Source organism: Myotis yumanensis, unplaced genomic scaffold (genome assembly GCF_028538775.1).
Source record: "Myotis yumanensis isolate MYYU_CA2020_CCGP unplaced genomic scaffold, mMyoYum1.0.hap1 SCAF_3, whole genome shotgun sequence".
NCBI lineage: Eukaryota > Metazoa > Chordata > Mammalia > Chiroptera > Vespertilionidae > Myotis > Myotis yumanensis.
Genome location: NW_027223754.1, coordinates 118,502,920 through 118,524,104, shown reverse-complemented (window position 1 = coordinate 118,524,104; position 21,185 = coordinate 118,502,920). Strand labels below are relative to the sequence as shown.

Genomic DNA, 21,185 nt, shown 5'->3' with positions numbered 1-21,185 from the left:
TGGGCTCAATCCCTAGTAGGGGGCATGTAGGAGGCAGCCAATCAAGGATACTCTCTCATCAGTGATGTTTCTATCCCTCTCTCCTCCTCCCTTCCTCTCTGAAATCAATAAAATTATTTTTTTAAAGACATATTTTTTAAAAACTACTTAATAAAATATCTAATTAGGTATTTCTTTTGGCTTAGAGGCTCATAAGAGACTTACTGAGGCACCAGGGCTCACAAACTGAGAAAGTCTGCGGGCCCTCTGGCCTGAAGGGTTAACACTACTGGCAGCAACAGATCCATCTGGAATGTGCTCCACCCCAATCAGGCCTTTCCTGGCTGATAGACATGAAGCAGCTCATTGAGAAGAGTCAGTGAGACGGCCATCCAGACATCTAAGAACTGGGCTCTATTGATACTGCCTCCCTGGAACCTGCAGCACTGGGAGATGATGGAATTGGGCTTTTAATACCAGTCTTTCTTGGGCAGGTGCTATATTCTGTGTTTTATTCCACAGGAGAACAATCAAATTGGAACCACTGTGCATCATGTAACCAAAAGGAATATGAAACACATGTGTGGGAACTGAACCCCATTCCAGGTAGTCACTGGTATAAAGTTGCTTCCTCCCAGTTCTCTCACTAGGTCTTTGATTTTAAACAGCAATCTGAGCCCCACCTTTCTCCAGCTTGCTGACAAAGAAAATCCACTCTCAAAGTTGTTGGCAGCCAATAAGAACAAGGCTTGTCACTTCCCAGCTGAAAGCTCTTCAAGATCTCCTTGTCAGACAGTGCTACTCAAACTTCTCTGAATTACTTTTGACAGTACTATCGATAAGAGGTATATATATAGAGAGTCTATATACCCAGTATTCTCAGCACTCATAACCACCCTAAATTATTACACCCATTTCACAGATGCAAAATCTGAGGTTGGGCCCTAAGAGCACATAGGAGAAAGGATGGAGCCAGCATCTGCACCAGGCAATCTGGCTAGACTCCTGAGCTCTTAACCCACTGCAGCCACCTCTCCTGGTGGCTCAGGAGAACCAGTTCACACCTTGGGGAAAGGCTGAGGTAGCAGGTTATTGAAAGCAGGAAGTTTAAAGTTCCAATATTTAACTTGCAAGTTATACAAATTTGGCATTCTTTTCATAAGGTTTGTTTTTATAAAAAACAAACAAACAATGCTTTCCATGTCACACCCATTAAAGACAGTTATTATCTAAAAGACAGAAAATACATAAATACATACCAAGTGTTGGCTAGAATGTGGAGAAATTGGAAGTCTTTTGCATTGTTGGTAGGAATGTAAAATTGTGCAGCCATTAGAGAAAACAGTATGGAAATCCCTCAAAAATTTAAACACAGAATTACCATATGACCCAGCAATTAAATTTCTGGATATATACTCAAAATAACTGAAAGCAGGGTCTTGAAGAGATATCTGTATACCCATGTTCATAGCAGCATTATTCACAATAGCTAAAGGTAAAAACAACCCAAATAACCATCAACTGATGAATGGATAAAGAAAATGTGATATATGAATACAATGGAATATTATTCAGCCTTTAAAAGGAAGAAGATTCTGCAATATGCTACCACATAGATGAACCTTGAGGACATTATGTTGAGTGAAATAAGTCAGAAAAGGCCAAATACTGTACGATTCCACTTATATAAGGCATCCAAAGTAGTCAAACTCATAGATATAAAAAGTGAAAGGGCTGGGGGTACAGAGTCTCAGTTTGGGAAGATAGTAAAGTTATAGATGGATGGTGGTGATGCCTGCACAACAATGGAAATGTGCAACTTAATGCCACCAAATTGTAACCCTAAAAATGGTTAGAAGTGCTAATTTTTATATGTATATTTTACTACAAAAAATGTTCTTGCTAAAAATGTGAAAATTAAATAATTAAAAACCATAGTGTTTTTAATAATTTATCAGTTAAACTACTTTAAATTTTCCAAAATGCATGATTCAGGAAGACTCATAGTTATCCTAAAGTTTTAAATATCCCTGAGCACAAAGCTCCCTCGGATTTTTTGTCTGTACAGTGAGGTGATGGCACCAGAGACCTTAAAGAACTGCAGTAAGGACTCAATAATGTTATTCCTGCACCAGTGCCTGATGGATAGCAGGTCCTGGCCATTAGTCTACACAAGGCCCTCTGTGATCTGCCTGCTGCCACCATCACCTATGAGGTTCAGCTAAGGAAGTGAAATGGTTTCCCCAAAGTGACAAGACCTGTGCTGAACCATGAAGCTGTGCAAGTCTGCATCTAACACACACCCATATGTAAAGTGATGTTTGTGCGTGACTATTGCACCCCCAACCAATACAAACTCCTTGAAGATGGGACAAGTCTTAGTCATCCTTAGTCATATAGCATACATACAGGGTGGGGTAGAAATAGGTTTACAGTTATGAGTATGCAAAACAGTCTAATCTTGTATTATTATTTACTAATTACTGTATTATTTTTCATATGAACAACTGTATTTGCCCCACCCTGTGTGTGCGTGTGTGCGTGTGTGTGTGTGTGTGTGGCACCTAACAGCAGCTCAATAAATATTTGATGGGGGGGCCCTTTTTAAAGGTTAGATATGGATGTCTATAAAGGAAACTTATCTATCTGTGGGGAACACTACCAAATTCTTTTGTGAATTACTTGTATTTTATAATATCAAAGAAAGTTTTTATCACTTCTTTTCCCACGTATCCACCAAGAAAAAAGAGAAATGAGAAATCTGAGAATTGGAGGGCCCAAGCCACGGAAAAACCCCAATCCCAATTCTTGCCTTCAGGAATCAGCCATGAAATGAAGGGAAGTCCACATATTACTAAAGTCACACTCTCTCGATTCACATGTGGAACTTCCCATCTACACATGACATACATACATGTCTAATCCTCAGCAGTGATGCTTAAGGGGACAATGTGAAAGGCCACAACAGTTCTGTCCCTTTACTTGACTTGATACCCACCTAACTAACCAGTCATCAAAACAGACTTTATGGAATACAGCTAGTGCGTTTGGGGCTTCTTTTTGTGGAATTTAGAGCAGAGACATGAAAAAAGCTGAAGTGCTACAGCTGGTATTTCTTCCTTTTCTGTGAAGTGGTGGTTTCCCAGGCAGCACTAATTTACATCCTCTATAAAACGGTCTTTATACTTGGCTGTAGGGGAGCTTGGAAAGAGGCAACTAGAAAGATCTGTTCTTCAGAAACCTTCACATAATAACAATCACAGCACAATTTTAGGAGCTATTTCTTACTTCCTCAGTTAGGTTTTACTATTTCCTATCAACTACTCCACCGCCAACCTGGACACGCATGTGGAATGCTTCGGCTTTACACCATTCTGTATGTCACAAAATAAGTGGTGTTTATAACATTATTCTGATCTCCTGTGAGTGCTTTGCTATCTTTTGCTGAGTGAAAATTTCTTTTCTTAAATAATAAGAAATGTAAGTGGAAAATCAGAACAAAAGGAAAAAACCCACCTAATGAGAGAGTTATCACTTTTTTCTACCTATGTCTTCTGAACAGGAATATTGGACCTATTATCTATTATTATATAAGAATCTTCCTCCTACTCCCTTCAGGTATTAAACCTCAATTTTAATGTTCTTCCTCAATTTGCACACACACAAAACGTCACAGGAGCATTCTAATGTTGTACCTCAAAGTAGAGGTGAAGCTAAAAAATAGGAAATTTGGGTATTCACTGAAACCAGCCCTGGGGGTCCACGGGCTGTGCTGGCTGGTGCTCTGCCCAGCTCTGGTGCAGATGAGAAAGTGCTCAAGCAGACCTCTGTCCCCAGGCTAGTCTCAAGAATATGCTGTCCTCTGTGGGACCAAGTGCCCTTTTTGATCATGGGCAAAATACTTATGGCTGCTGGGCTGCCTATGCACTGGTGCTGAGCAGCTTCCCATCAAAAGCAGGCGTGGGGCCCCAGTCACAGGAAGATCTAACTTTTCTACACAATGAGGTTATAAACATCCTTCTGAATTAGGTCCCAGAAGAATTTAAAACAAACTCACAAATGCACTCAAAATTGTATCCTTATCTATTATCTTTTAAAAGCAAGTATAATAATACACTCAGATGTATCAAAGAAAACAGGAGTCAAGTATTATAGTCATTTATCCTATATAATAAAGAGGTAATATGCAAATTGACCATCACACCCTTGCACAAGATGGCCACCCCCATGTGGTCACAAGATGGCCACCACAAGATGGCCGGCAGGAGAGGGCAGTTATGGGTGACCAGGCCTGCAGGGGAGGGCAGTTGGGGGTGACCAGGCTGGCAGGGGAGGGCAGTTGGGGGCAATCGGGCTAGCAGGGGAGTAGTTAGGGGGTGAGCAGGCTGGCAGGCAGAAGCGGTTAGGGGCAATCAGGCAGGCAGGCAAGCAGTTGGGAGCCAGCAGACCCACAGGGATCGGGCCTAATCCAGCAGTCGGACATCCCCCGAGGGGTCCCAGATTGGAGAGGGTGCAGGCTGGGCTGAGGGGGAGCTTGGAAAGAGGCAACTAGAAAGAGGCAAATTTCATGCACTGGGCTTCTAGTTCTAATTATATAAAAATAAATATTGCCACAACATGGATAATCCTCAAAAGCTAAGTGAAACCTTAAAGAGGCAAGTGAAAGAAAATAGCCAGGAAAACCACATACTATATGATTCCAGTGACGTAACGAGATGTCTAGAAAAGGCAAGTCTATGGAGACAGAGGGTGGAGGAGTGGTTTCGGGGGCCGAGGGAGGAAACAGCAGTGCCTACATGTGGCCATGAGGTTTCCTTTTTGGATGATGGAAATGTTCCAAAATTAGATGGTTGCAGAACTCTGTAAATTTATTAAAAATGAATGAATTGTACAACTGAAGTGAGTAAATTATATTTTATATCAGTAAAGCACTAAAAAATATATAATGAATCATAATTTCCATGTGAATAGTCTAATAAACATTGTGAAGAGCATTTAGACAACAGATCACATAATTCAAGGTAAAGCGTCCAGGTAATGAATTTCAGTCAAAAGAGCCACAGTATAGGTCCCAAACCTCACCTCAGAAAAACCTGTAGCACACCTCACAACTCTTCTAGCCTCATCACCAACAGCCTCAGGAAAGATCTCTCTCGGTGATTTTTCTAACACTCTTTTTAGGGCCTTGGAAACGAACCTTTTGACTTCTTAGTATTCGCCTGTTTGGACATCAGCTTTTCTCCATGGCACAAGCCTACATTAGAAGAGAAAACCTGGTTCCCGTGACTTGTATCGATCAGTCACAAAGTGAGGCCTTCCACAGCCAACAACCAGGAGCTCTCCAACGAAATGACCTTTGGTAAGTACTAGGGATGTACTGCACAGGAGGCTAACAACAGCCAACACGGCCATACAGTCAATAGGAAAGTTGTCAGGAGTACGTCCTGAGCTCTCATCACAAGGATAATTCCCCCCCACTTTTCTCTCTTTTCTTTTTATTGTATGTATATGAGATAATGGATATTAACTAAACCTACTGTGGCAATCATTTCACAATATATGTTAAATCAAACCATCATGCCATCCATACACCTTAAACTTATGTCAAACCATCATGCCATCCACACACCTTAAACTTCAGTCATGTATGTCAATTATTTCTGAATAAAACTGAAAAAAATATTTTTTAACATTATCTTTGGGATATATCCTGGATGTGATCCAAAAGTTGAAACGTTTCTCATCTACAAGCAATGCTCCTAGGGCTGGTGAGTTCTCTATGCACCTCCCTTCCCGTCAGATTCAGAATATAAAGTCTAACTTAGCACAGGAGTTAGACTTCATATTGGGAGCTGGCCCACGTGAACTGTGAGCAGAGCGCCAGGGCCCTGACAGACGCTGAGTGCTGAGGGTCCCCGAGAGCCAATCCTAGTTGCTGCTAGTGTTTCAAGCTGACAGTATTATTCAGGCATCTACGTTTGCCACTTTTCCATCTTTTCTTTCTAGATCCATATGCAAATTGGTTATAGCTTGACAAACTCGTTAGGTAAACCAAGCAAGTGTCCTGGACTCCACCACTGGGTCCTGTGGGTCACCTTCCCACCTTCTCCTAGCCAGACTGCAGCCACCTGGCCCCCCACTTCCAGCTGCACTGTTTGTGCTCTTAGTTTTGCTTTTTGTTTTAAAACAAATAATCATTATGCTCATGCTCTCGGCTCCACGCAGTCCTTCTCATTTGAAGCCTCTTTTTCACCTCAAAGCTACCCTTTTCCTCCTTCCTCCCTCCCTCTCACATCTCCTCCGCTGGGGGACCATTTATGCCTGACTTCAAAATGTCACCCATCTTCCTTTTCCGGTTCCTATCAGTTCGTTTCTTCACCAATGGGATTTTTGAGTGTTAGAAACGATAAAGATTTCCGGTCAATGTCTCATTTTACAAATGAGGACAGGAGAGACCAACACTAAATAGCTAAAATGTTTATAGCAGCTTTACTTATAATTGCCAAAACTTGAAAACTACCAAGATGTCCTTCAGTAGGTGAGTGGATAAACTGTGGTACATCCAGACAATGGAACATTACTCAGCAATAAAAAGAAAGGAGCTCTCAAGCCATGGAAAGACATGGAGGAAACTTAAAAGCATATTACTTAGTGAAAAAAAGTAAATTTTTCTAGTTTGGCTCAATGGATAGAGCACCAGGCTGTGGACTGAAGAGTCCTGGTGTTTGATTCCAGTCGCGGGCATGTACCTGTGGTGCAGGCTCAATCCCCGACCCTGGCTGGGGTGCATAGATGAGGCAACCCATCACTGTGTCTCTTTCACATTGATGTTTCTTTCTCTGTCTCTCCCTCTCCTTTCCACTCTCTCTAAAAATCAATTTTAAAAAATCCTCAGATTTAAAGAAAGAAAATTTTTTAAAAAGCTAACCCCAAAATGCTACATACTATATAATTCCAACTATATGACATTCTGGAAAAGGCACAACTATGGAGACAGTAAAAATATCAGGGGGTAGCCCTAACCGGTTTGGTTCAGTGAATAGAGCATCGGCCTATGGACTGAAGGGTCCCAGGTTCGATTCTGGTCAAAGGCATGTATAGGAATGAAAAGGCAGAGCATAGCAGATGCATAGCAGAGCATAGCAGATGTTCTAGGGCAGTGAAATTATTCTGTATGATACTATAATGGTGGATATGTGTCATTATATATTTGTCCAAACCCACAGAATGCCCAACACCAACAGTGAACCAACTCTAAAGTAAACTATGGACTTTAGCTAATAATAATGTATCAATAGTGGCTCATCATTGGTAATAAATGTGCCACACTGATGTACTGTAAGATGTCAATAACAGGGGGAATTATACACAGGGGGTAGTAGTATTTGGGAACTTTCTATTTTCCCATCAATTTTTCTGTAAACTTAAAACTGCTCTAAAAAATAACGTACACTAATTTACAATCTAAATAAGCAAACAGCTAAGTGGAATAGCCAGGCAAGCGATAGTGGGAGCTCTGTACGCAGTACAGATAAGTACCCAGAAACCCACCCCTTGTGTTAATAATCACGCTGACATGACTCACATAATGGAAAAACTAATATCATTACATCATCGAGATTCAGAAATACCTCCAATCCAAATCCAAACTCCGTACATGTGTAACCTTGACCAGCTGATTTTAAAATTCACATGAAAGAACTTGGGCTTGGAATACCTGCAATACTTCCAGGAAGGGGACAGGGCGTGAGACCTGCCTTGCCAATGTCAAAGGCCTCAATTTTAAAAAAGCTTGAATAATACATGGAACTGAGCGTTTGAATTGCAGACACGATCATTTGTTTTTTTAAACTTGAAGTGATTGTGAGATTTTTATGACCCAAAAGTGATTAAAAAAAAGTCATGGGACATGCCTGAGTTTTTGAGGGGAGGGAAGAACTAATGACAGAGCTAATTTAAGGGAAGCATGGGAAAAAATAAAGCTGCTTTTTGGTCACATCTCATACATTTTGCTTATTCTGTTGGACAGTAACATAAAGAAAAACATTGCTTAGGAATATATTTGTATGCGGAAAACCAATAAAAGAAAAGTTAACAAGTGATAACCCTAAGATTCAATGATGTTACCTCTTGGGAGAGGTTGGCAGGGCTTGAGGACAGGGAGGGACAATTAAAGATGTTGCTGGCATTTTATATTTCAGGTTAGGTAGTGCATATGTGGTATTTGATAATGTTTGAACTTACTCATATGTTACAAATATTCTTTGTATATCTTAAATATTTAATACAAGTTTTTAAAAAGATAGTCTAGTCTTAAAAGGATGGGTCAGAAAATACTAATACAAATAACATGTAATAAAAATGGCATCAGACAGATGTGGGTTCAAATCCCACCGCACCACTCAGCAGCCACAGAGCCCTGCACAAATGACATAACTACTCTGACCTCAGTTCCCGCATGTGAAAAGGAGGGATAAGAGTATTCCTCGGGTGTAGTTGGGTAAAATAGGATAATGCTTGCTGAAGAGCGCAGTGGGAGTCTGGCAAAGAGAATAATAATAACAGCTCTCATTTGTTCTCTGACCATGTGTCCGGAGCATGAGAAGGACCTTACAGGCACAATCACATTGACTTATCTCAAGGTCATGTAGTCACACGCATAGGAGATAGGATTTGAATCTGTAAACAGTCTAATTCCAGTGTTAGGCTCTTAATAACTACAATGCTGTTCTTTCTCTTGGATAAAACATTTATTAGTAATGGTGTTGTTTATTATAGTCACCATAAATATTCACAGCTATGGTTTAAAAATAAGGTTAAAATTTACCTATACATGGTTAGATGGGAATACTTGACACAAAAGCAATTTACTTCAAAAAGAACCCAAAGAAGTAGTGAACCAGATGGCCAATGTGATCTGACATTGTCGCATGACTATCAGAAATTCCAATATACTTTAGGTCCACACAAACAATAGGAGTCCAGCTGAGATCTAAAGAGGCAGTCTCTCCCATTGCTCCCCAAACCCATACACTGGCCTGTTCATTTAGGGTCATCTATATGCTTCTAAGCACCGCATCTTAAAAGAAACAGAGAAAAATGTGAATTTGGAGACCCATATCCTTTCACAAACTGTAGGATTCTGGAATGCTAACTACTCAGCTTGAAAAAGACCACTGTTTAGGGAAGGAAGCATAGTGACTTTTCTATGAAAAGAGGAGTACAGATTTATTCTGATGTGCACCCTCTGGTAGAATCTGTGAATAGAACGGGGTGATTTTTCATCCTGGGACAGAGAATTCACTTACAATCAAAGAAACAGAACATGCCATCTAGCGAAGTTCAGGCTTTCCACCCCAGGAGGGCTCAGTGGCTGGGGCCACCGATTGGAGGTGAAATGGGGTCTGATGCATAACGGCTGAGGTTCCTCCATTTGCATAGTTCTACTAGAGGCCCGATACACAAACTTCGTGCAAGAGTAGGCCTGCCTTCCCCCGCTGCAGGCACTGGCTTCCCTCTGGCACCCTGGACTCGGGCTTCCCTCGCAGCTCCAGCTTAGTTCGGAAGGTCGTCCAGTCTAATTAGCATATTACACTTTTATTATTATAGATGATCCTGAAAATATATAATGCATATCCTAAAAATACAACCCTTACATAAAGCGCAAAACAGGTCCTTTTGGAAGGGGTACCACTACCTCGGACTCCCTGGGGTTGTCACTTAGCAACGTGCTGTTGCTGGTGCTCTCTAATTTTGCTGAGTGATACAAACTTCCTTGGTTTCCATGTCCTGATGATAACACGTGGGACAGGCCGGCCACACAACAGCCGAGCTTTGCAGAACAAAGTGGAGAGGAGAGACTATAAGACAAAACTCTCCTACTTACCGTATTTTTCCATGTATAAGACGCTATTTTTTTCTAAAATTATTAGACTGAAAATCGAGAGGCGTCTTATACAGGGAAGTCAGCCGAGGAGGGAGCCGCGCAGGTGCATAGCTGCCCACACCTTGTCAAACAGGCTTCCTCTAATCACAAGCCTTATTGTTACTGACATCAGCTGATGCTGTAATTGGAGGTAGATGTGGAGAGTGCTTAGAGGCAACAGGAATTGGAGTGTTCTGAGCCCATAAAGATGTCAAAAAATAAAAAGATAAATACCAGTAATTTTACTCTGCAAAATTCAAACTGAATGTAATCAGCTATGCAAAAGAGCATGGCAATAGAGCTGTAGAGAGACAATTTGGACCTCCTCCCACTGAGTGTACGATCAGACAGTGGAGAAAGCAGGAAGAACAACTCCTTAAGATGCCAAAAAAGAAGAAGGCCTTAAGACGAAAACCAGTAAAATGGGCAAACTTGGAGCAGAGGCTTAAGACTTGGATTATGGAGCAGTGCCAGAGTGGCTTATGTGTGTCAACCAAGCTTATTCAATGTCAGGCAAGAATGTTTACAAACGAAATGAACATTGCTGATTTTACAGGAAAGGCAAAATGGTGCTTCACTTTCATGAGGAGAGAAGGGTTGGCCATGAGAACACGAATAAAGTTAGCTCAGAAAATACCACCAGTTTACGAGGATGATCTCACATATAGACAGACTCAGAAGACAGCAATGATATAAGAGAATTTGAAGAAATTGATATGTCTGGAACTAATAGTGATGAAGAAGAGAGCAGTAATTACTAAATAAAAATGTATTCTATATTATGTTGATTTCTTAATTTGGGGTTGGAAAAGGGGAGAGGGGTGTCTTATACATGGAAAAGTACAGGAGTTGCTTAAGCATACATCCACTTTTAAAGTCCAAAACCACTTATTTAGTAAACTGATGTAAGTTGCCACAAAAGTGAATAAGAATAATACCTGTAGCCCTGGCTGGTGTGGTTCAGTTGGTTGGAGCATCGGCCCATGCTATACACCAAAAGGTCAGGGGATTTGGTCTCAGGTCAGGGTGCGTGCAGGAGGCAACTAATGGATGTTTCTCTCTCTCATCAATGTCAGTCTATCTGAATGTCTCTCTCTCTCAAATCAATAAAAAAAAGCATGGGAAAAAAAGGGATACCTCTATAATAACCCCAGGCTAAACCTAGTAATGCAGTAGGGGACAACTCTTGTGATTTTATTAACTGGCTCTCAAGGATTGAATGGCAAAGAGTTCAAAGACCGCTAGACTTATTTATCTTATTCTGGAACATCCAGCAATGTGTATCTGAAATAGGTTTGCTGCTTTATTATAAAGTGGGTTTCTATGAGTCTATGTCTGTATGGGGGAGGGAGGAGGCCTTAAGCACCTGACATTTTTAGTACGGTCTGTTTAGAAATAAAATGAGCCAACAGGAAAGGTGGGAAGGTGAGTTGTTGGAAGAGCAACAGCTCTGCTTTTAAGAAACCAAATATATGTTACTGTGGGACTTAAGCCAAGGGCAAAAATCTGCTCCAGGAGACTGTGTACACTGCGTGACACAGGGACCCAATGGAAAGTCCCAGGCATCCAGTCATTTCAGTGGTGTTAATGGCCCCTCTATACATTTTAAAGAATTAACCAGAAATGGAAATGAGGCAAAGGATGGCCACCTTTCATTCAATATCACACCATAGCAGGTCTTACGCGTCCAACCCAAAGATTATGTCATTCTTTAGGAAAACATACCTTAATATGAGGTAAATTATAGGTTAATTTGTAGATTACTTTTGTCCAGTACGATACAAATAATTTCTGCCATGCAGAAAAGATAACCGCAAAGATTATGGTTTTATTGTCCCAAAGGAAATTAACCAGTTTTGTTAACTAGTTTGTCTCTAACTCAACAAACATTTCAGTGTGGCTTTCCTAATAGAGTATATAAAGCTCTTTCCCTCAGTGCTCTGTGCACCAAGCCACAAAATCCTACTGGCTCCCTCATTCGTGAGCTAAACCAATCTTTGACACATGATCACCTAATATCTGGGAGAGAGTCACGTCTTAACATTTTAAAAACAGGGCTTTGATGTATGAAATCTATATTCAATCACAATTGTCCCATTTACTCTTTCAATCTTTATAATTTCTTTCTTATCTACATATATACAAGCCTAAACAATCTTTATGACCAGTCAACCAAACGACCGGTCGCTATGATGCGCACTGACAACCAGGGGGCAGACGCTTAATGCAGGAGCAGCTCCCTGGTGGTCAGTGCGCTCCGCGGCCAACCTCCCGCAGCCGGCCAACCTCCCGTGGTCCCTTCTCCCAACCAGTCGGCCAACCTCCCAGCCCTGATCAGCCCAATCAGGACTGGGTGAGACAGGCCCTGATCGGCCCGGCTGAAGGACCCCACCCGTGCACAAATTAGTGCACCAGGCCTCTAGTGAGTCTATATTGTCACAATTTTTGTCACTATTTTTGTACACTTAACTATTTTATCATACAAGTAACATAGATATAGCAGTTTATAGGAGTCTTGGAGAGTAGAATTAAAGACATACATCCTCCTCTAAATATGGGTCTTTTCTAAAAAGACTGAAAAATAATAATAATCAAAAGAACAAAAATTTTATCACAAAGTTAAGATTTTGAAATGTTCTACTTTTCCAATATATTTGATCACTACTCACCCATACCTGGCAGCTGGTTGCTCATTTCAAACTCAACTCTACCTTCTCCTTAAATTGATTCTCTTCTTCTAGTCAATCTAATAGTCTAGTCTAATTTAGAAACCATGCCTAATATTGTCTCTTGAAATATATCATTCTACTAATCTGCATTTTTTCAGAAAGTAAATAATATATTTAATGAACATTAAGTGCCAGACACTGTAATAGACTGTTCATGTGTATAAGCAAAGAAACCAGAATTGTTTTAAAGATGAACTGCAATCTTTACTTAACTATAAAAACATCATACCCCATAATGGTGATCCTCAAAAGCCTCTGTCTACTCTATTGTTTTAGCCTCTAAGTGCTTTCTAGCTTTTTTATCTCTTTTTGTTTTCCCATATATTAATATTACATTGACATTATATTGAAGCATATTACATAAACCTACTTAGCTGCTGTAGCTTTTAAATTTTTTCTCCTTGCCCTACTCCTTCTCCAAATTCCGTATCAAATGCCCACGTGTAAAAAAATCAGGAACAGTCTAATTGCTCTTGTCTTCCCTTTATATGCAATTACAATGACCTTCACTTTACATATGAGGACGGAGTCCCAGAGATTTCCAGAGAGGTCCAAGGCCACACAGAAGGCCTGAGTTAATAATGACAGAGTCTGTCCTCTTCTCTACCATACTACACTGCCTCTCAAAGCGAATCTAGTTCTATAAATTTCCAGCATGAACTTACCTGTGCATGATCATTGGGGGAAGCAAAGTGATACTTAGAAAGGGTAAGTCACATAACCAAACTCATACAGCAAGTGTAAGAACCGGGACAACTCAGGTCCTTCTAGCTGTGAAACTGTCATTTTCAATGATTTAGTCACAAATATTCAAGCAGCCTGCCCAAAAATCTCCTTCCACAGCATCCTTGCCTCTTTTTCATTTTATGCTGCCTTGTACTTGATTTCTTGTATCACATCTTGGTGCTATTTCTTCAAGAACCTAATAGGGTCTTAAAGAGAATGGATAGCATCTTTATATTTTTATAGCCCTAATCCAGAGATCAATAAACATTTATTGACTGAAAGAATGATGTGAAAAGGGTAATAGAAATCTGTATCTGTTCTACATGAATTGAAAGTATTTTTACTGTGCTATGAAAGGAATAGCTATTTTTATTTAATGTTATGTAATTTAAGACTTCATTTAATATTAAAATAAATACTAATAGTTATCTATTAGTGAATATCATAAAATACAATATAAATTCATGTGAATGTTAAAGACTGCAGTGTTACACTTCCAAGTAACGTTCTCTTGCAACAGGCCTCTTCATGCTAAGCTTCTACCGTTTGGGAGTATGCTTTTGTCTCACCATCACTACGAGGCCTTCAGTGAAAATACTGGAAGTACTGATCACTCCTTATCAGAATTGAGTAACATAGGAAACTCTTAGGAAAATTATCCAGACGCCCTAGATGTTTTGAAAACTGTATTAAGTTCAATGCTATCACTTTCATTGAATTTCTTGGTACCAAAGAATTAAACTCAGCTGCAAACAAATGCATGAGAATTAAGTTGCAGTTTTCCCTGTACACTGGTCATCAATTAGTTTTCAATATTTTCATAACTAAAAGTACAAAATTTACAAAGTATATATTTGCCCAGTTCTACAGAGGGCTACTTGCCATTAATCCAAAACATCAAGTAAGCTAACACATTTGGCCTTTCCCTCAAACCTTTCCAGCCAACTTGTTTAACAGGTGTTAATATGTACCCACATTAACCAACTGAACCTCTTCCACATTCTTTTCTCCCTTCTATCCCCAGGGAAGTGAAACTAGATGTTATTCAGGCAAAACCAACAAATTAGTTACTTGGGAACAAGAGAAAGAGAAACCAAAATGCTAGAAAATGCATCTTAAAATACTAGTAATCAGTGCCTACGAAGTTAGGAGTTTGCTACAATACCACACCATTCTAAATAAGTGTGGACAAGAATGTGGAGAAGTCAAAAGCCTCTTACATCGCTCATGGGATGTAAATGGTACAGCTACTTGAGGAAAATTTGGCAAATCCTCAAAATATCAAATATAAAGTTATCATAGAACCCAGCAATTCCTAAGAGAATTGAAAACATACGTCCACTTAAAAACTTGTACATGAATGTTTATAGTAACATCATTGCTAATAGTTAAAAAGTAGAAACAAACCAAGTATCTATCAACTGATGCAGGGATAAACCAAATATGGATTTGAATATTACTTGGCCATAAAAAGTACTAATACATGCTACACATGGATGAACCTTGAAAATATTGTCCTAAGTGAAAGAAGCCAGTCACAACAGGGCACATGTCATATGGTTCCGCTGGTGTGAAATGTACAGAATAGACAGACCCATGGAGACAGAAAGTACAGTGGTGGTTGCCAGAGGCTGGATAAAGGTGCAATGGGGAAACTTTTAAAAAGCTGCATTGTCCACTTCTCATGAATTTAGTCACAATTCAGCCTTATGCACTGTTTTACTTCTTCCTCCAATAAACAAACATTTTGCAACCATCCTTCAGATAAGGAATCCATGGTGAGCTCTTGTATATGGACAAATGAAATCGCTGATAATGTCCTGCTGGTGAAAACAAGATTCCACATACACTGAAGCACGGAGAGTTTTTAATAGTGGACAAGTGATTCAGCCATAGAATAAACTAGTATTCGAAAGGGAAATCCTCATCCGTCCAACTTAATGCAGCAGACCAAGCCAGCTCACAGTGACACATGGACTATGCAGCTATGAGCAGGACCATAGTTCTAAAATGGTCAAGAAGATGTAAATCAATCATCCTTTAAAAGTCACTTAAAGGGGGGGAGTTTAGATGAAGACTCAGTAATCCATTTCCATGGTCCACGGATTACTCAAATGTCCACAGGAACCAATTACAGCAAGTATCTACAGCACCCATTCTACCACCCACTTAAAACCCTCATCTCCCCAGGGCTGCTTCTCCAACGTTTCCAAAAAGGTGCACCTCCTCCTGCAAAGAGCCTAGGAACTTTCCTCTCCAGTCCCTGCCCTACTCTTGCAAGCAATAAGGAAAAGAAAAATCTCAAGGTAATATTAACTGCGAGGACTTTAAAAAAAAAAAAAGATAAAGAAAAAGCCATCGGTTTTAGATGATGCAATGTTCAGGGCACCTGTAAATGCACACTTACATCATTTTATATGTCGGCACTCATCTGACACAATGTGCATTTCAGGCCCCTCCATGTAGAACTATAGTCTCACCACTCCAGAATCTGTTCTGTGAGGACTCTTAGTGTGTGTGGGTGACGCTGCTAGAGTTCACGTAACTGTGAGGTAGCAAAGATGAATGAGGTACCATCAAGGACTTGTCTGCTGGAATACATATGCAAAGATGGGAAGATGGACCTGGAACTTGAACAACTGAAAGTATAAGTCTCCTCTACAAACTCTTTTCAAATATCTGCTTCTCCTCTTGTTTCTATAATCCTCAGAACCTGTCTTCTAGGCTTACCTCAATGTATGACACATCTCTGATTTCTTATTTTACTGTGCACTACCCAGAAACAAGACCAGGTGGATCTTTTTCAGCATTGTAGCTTCAGCACCTAGCTGATGTGCAGTAGTACACTGAATGAGTGAGCAGCTAAATTTTTACTCATGCTTCTGCCTCCCTACACTCTTGAAACCGCTCTTGCTATTGTTGCCAATGCACCACTCAGTGCCAAATTGAATGTACTCTTCTCATAAAAAAAAAAAAAAATCAAACCTAACATCCCTGTGGCCTCAGACATTGAAACGATGCATTCTTCTTTAGGTTTCTGAAATGACACTGTCAGCTGAATTTTCTCATTCTCATCTGGTTACTCCTTCATCTCTATTCTTCACCTGATTTCTCTGCCCATCCTCAAGGTTCCAAATGCAACTCTTTCCTCCAACTACTTGTGCCTGAGAGACCAACCACTCCCATCGGCCATTCTTCTCAGCTCCAAGGCTTAACTCTCCTAACAGATGGGGAGCACCTTCACCAGGATTCACCTGTGGCACTCAAACCCAACCAAGTTCAAGTCTGCTTCTCAGCTGTCCCCAATACAAACAAAACCTCAAACCATCTTCTGTTAACATTGCCTCCATTCTCCCAGTCATCCACATCCACAGCTTTGAGAATACTGGACTTCTCCATGTCTCTCCACGTCCTCACCTATTCCACTCCCAATCACCAGGTCTTTGGAATCATTCCCTCACATCCACTTCCTCTGCCACTGCCTACCTCAGAGCTAGTCCTCACCAAGACCTGTTATCATTTTCCCATTTTTCTACTTGCCATGTTAGCCTCTCAAAATCCTATGAGATTGTCAAGATCTGCCTCACATGACACCCTCCCCTACAATCAAACCTTCCCTTTGCTTCTCCACCACCCTGACCCCAAGCTCTGTCCTGTAGAGTCTATGGCAGGGGACTCAGTCCTTGTGAGAAGATAGCCACCCAACCACTAATAGTCATAGAACTTCGGGTCTTGGCTCAGAAGAGGTACAGGTGTACACAAGATATTCGGAGTGAGTGGGGACAAGGCGAGTGGGAATGGCTGGAGTTAAGAAGAAAGAGAGTGCTGGAAACCAACACCTACAGTCAGTGCCAGAGGAGGAAGAGGAGCTGGCACAGGGATGGACCGGACAAAAGCAGACTAGGAGAGCAGGTGCCACAGTGGCCAGAGTTTCAAGGAGACGGAGATTAACAATGGTCAAGGTTGCAGAGAATCAAGAAATACCAAGAAAAGGCCACTGATTTGACAATTAAGAAATCACTTTAACTTAGAATGTTCTTTCATTACTTGGATGAGGTACATCAAATCACATCAAATGCCAGGGCTTTCGAAATAAACACACGGTGAGGAAGAGGGTTAGCTATTTTTCTCATCCTGCCAAACTTGTGTAAGAGGACGGTGCAGAAATACAGAGCAATGATTGTATATTAACAAAGCGAGCTGAGAACTGGAGAGCACTAGGACTACTCAGACAAACAGCACCTGAGGATGGAAGACTTCACTGAACTCTAGGAATGACTCACGGAGAACTGGGGCAGGGATGATTCTGCAACAGAAAAAAAGGTGTGGTTTGGCCAGCTACTTTCCCCGCTCCTTGCAGTGAAAGAATTAATGGGCGCTGAGTGCCTGGCAGTGCATGACCAGTGATAGTACAGGTAACAACGCTTTTGAACAAAGTAGTTTCCTGCCAAAGTGTCATACACAGGACTTGATGTTTGTTGGAACAGACTCCTAAAGGAAAGGGATGAATAAAAGGCTCTTTGTTGATTCTGCTCCATTTGCATAAGCCCGCACCTACTCCTCTAGCCCATACTGAGGCTCTTTTAACTAAACCAGCATGTGAGACTGTAGAAGTGAAATCGCTTTCTTGATAAATAGCCATTTAAAATTCCCCGAGAATACACAAAAGCCAAGTGCAGGATTCTTTCCTACCCTATCTCTGGGTAAGGATTTCTTTCTTTCGCTCTTTTTCTATCAATTTGATAAATTTTTTTCAATAGTGCTACTGCCCATTTTCAAAAAAGCTGCCCTGCGGAACGCTTCCCTCTTAAACCTGCATTTTCTGCGCAGGAAATAAATGCACCTGCTATATTATGATACTGTGTTTTCCCTTCCAGAAAGCTGAGGCGGAGAAAATCTGAAAGGTAATGTCTCCCCAGCTAGTGGGCCTAAAATACCCTAAACTCCTGTCCTGAGCACACTGTTAATGTCTGATGGCTGGTGTGGCATCTAATTTTTCCTATGGTTACTCCCCAACTTTCTAATTTCCCAGTTTTATCTTATAATTCACTGTACATCATGTGAGCAGGGAGAGGAGAGGTGACTTCTCCACATCCACAAGTAAACTGTAACAGCCATCTTCCCTCATTGGTGGAGGTGGTGGCTAATTTTATGTGTGAACTTGGCTGAGCCATGGTGCCCAGCTGCTTGGTCAAACACGAGCTGCTGTGAAGGTATTTTTAAGATTCGATTAACAATTCAGTCAGTAGCTTCTGAGTAAAGCAGATTACCCTCTATAATGTGGGTGGGCCTCACCCAATCGGTAGAAGGACTTAAGAGCAAAGAAGGAATTTAAAGGCTCAAGACAGCCTTGGATTCAACACTGCAACATCAACTCCTGCCAGAATTCAGCCTGCCAAGCTGGCCTGCAAATTCTGAACTTCCCAGCCCTCACAACTGCATGACTCAATTTCTTAAAATCTGTCTATCTATCTATCTATCTATCTATCTATCATCTATCAACTATCTATCTGTCTATGTATCTTCTGTTTCTCTGGAGAAACTTAAATTCAGATCATTAGAAACCTTCAATACAATGCATCATATAATCTTTAAAGAATGATGCCTATTAGGTTAAAACCAATAATTTGGCTCTAGCTGGTATGGCTCAGTTGCACCAAAAGGTAACTGGTTCAATTCCCAGAGTACATACCCAGGTTGTGGATTGGATCCCTAGTCAGGGTGCATACAGATGAAAGCCAATGTTTTTCTGTTTTTCTCTCTCTCTCTCTCTCTCTCTCTCTCTCTCCCCCCCTTCCTCTCTCTCTAAAAAATATAAAAAACATATTTTTAAAAACTTTAAAAACCAATAATTTGTTTTAAGGTTTCTGAAAAGCGACTACACTAAAAGACTAGATATATCAAATTGTCAATAATCAATAATCATGACGCCAACAATTATACCAGGGGTACTGGTTAATAATGCGGATTTTGTAATCAAAGAAAACACGATAATTTCAAGAGAAACATCAAAAGTGCTTTATTCAAAGTAACGTCCATCGCTAGCTACACATTTCCCCCATCTATCAGGTAATTTGTGGGTACCGTCCCAATAGAACTTTCCTTGTTTTGAGGCAAACCATTCTGAGTCCAAATTTTCCACTTCTTGGTACATTTTGAAGTGCTGCTCAGAAAGTACATGTGCCATCGATCAGAACAAGTGGTAATCTGAAGGAGCAAGGTCTGGTGAATACGGCGGGTGGGTTAATACTTCCCAGGCAAGATCTTTTAAAGTGTCTTCAACTGGTTTTGAAGTGTGTGATGGTGCATCATTAGCAAAATTACTTTGCCGTGTCTTCTGGCCCATTCTGGTCATTTTACAAACAAACTGTGGTTCAAATTGATTATTTGTTGTCGGTAGTGATCAGTATTAACAGTTTCACCTGGTTTTAGAAGCTCATCACATACCAGGGGTGGGCAAACTTTTTGACTCGAGGGCCACAATGGGTTCTTAAACTGGACCGGAGGGTCGGAACAAAAGCATGGATGGAGTGTTTGTGTGAACTAATATAAATTCAAAGTAAACATCATTACATAAAAGGGTACGGTCTTTTTTTTTTTTAGTTTTATTCATTTCAAACGGGCCGCATCCGGCCCTCGGGCCGTAGTTTGCCCACGGCTGTCATATACCATACCTTCCTGATCCCACCAAACGCAAAGCATTGTCTTCTTTCCTAAGCGATTTGGCCTTGCAGTCGATGTTGATGGTTGGCCTGGATCAACCCATGATTTTGTGCATTTGGGATTCTCAAAATAAATCCACTTTTCATCACCAGTCACAATTTGATGCAAAAAAGACTTTCTTTCATGCCGTTGAAGTAACATTTTACTGATGACTTTCAGTTTTCCATTTGTCTTTCATTCAGTTGATGTGGCACCCATTTTCCTTCCTTTAAAACAGTGGTTCTCAATCTTGGCTGCACATTAGAATCACCTGGGATCTTTTTAAAATCCTGATTTCTGGGCCTCATCCTCCGGAAATTCTGTTTCTTTGTTATGGGGTGGGGCCACAACATTAGTAACAAAGAAACAGAATTTCCAGAGGATAAGGCCCAGAAATCAGGATTTTAAGAAGATTCCCAGGTAATTCTAATGTGCAGCCAAGGTTGAGAACCACTGCTTTAAAATCTTTCCCATTGCTTGTAAACAATCAGAAATTGTTTGCTGAGCAATGTTTAATCTTCCTGCAAGTTGTTTTTGAGTTTGACATGCATCTTCATCCAATAATGTTTGTAATCGTTGATCTTCAAACTTTTTCAGTTGACCTGGACTTTCTTTGTCTTTCACATGGAAATCATCACTTTTAAAGCGTTTAAACCAGCATTCACAATGAGATTTAAATCACATTCTCATATCTTGAGATGGAGCATGTTCACCATAAGCTTTCAGCAGCACTTTTCTTCAAAATAAAGTAATGAATTAAAACTTCCCACAAATACTCTTTTCTTGGCTCAAAATTCGACATTTTTAAGCGTAAAAATATCTATGATGTTAACACCTTCAGAAAATTTGACATATGAAGTTTTGAAGCTTGCTGTCAATACAACAAAATAGCATACATATCAAATCGCATACATATCAACATATGTGTAACTCCATCTATTGAAAAAAAATCCGTGTTATCAACCAGTACACCTGGTAGAAGGCTACTAATGGGTTTTCAATTAAAGGAGAATTATTTCCAGAAGTAAAATAAAAGTCATAACTTAATTTTGCTCTTTCAAATCTTGGTCCTTAATTCTCTGCCTTGGTTTGTTTCTTACTGAACAGATCTCCAGGTAGCTTTA

At 40.4% G+C, this 21,185-nt stretch overlaps 1 protein-coding gene across 6 annotated transcripts in view; it reads right to left on the bottom strand.

Annotated features, from left to right (window-relative positions):
* The window catches only part of SPATA13 (spermatogenesis associated 13), a 357,606-nt gene that overhangs the window by 109,424 nt on the left and 226,997 nt on the right, over positions 1-21,185 (bottom strand). The window contains exon 1 of one of the 6 annotated variants that reach the window (XM_070409467.1): positions 9,288-9,319. The exons of the other annotated variants lie outside the window; for them this stretch is intronic. The gene's annotated coding sequence lies outside the window, so the exon portion shown is untranslated. Of the gene's footprint in view, positions 1-9,287; positions 9,320-21,185 lie in introns of those variants that run through there. 6 annotated transcript variants of the gene reach the window in all.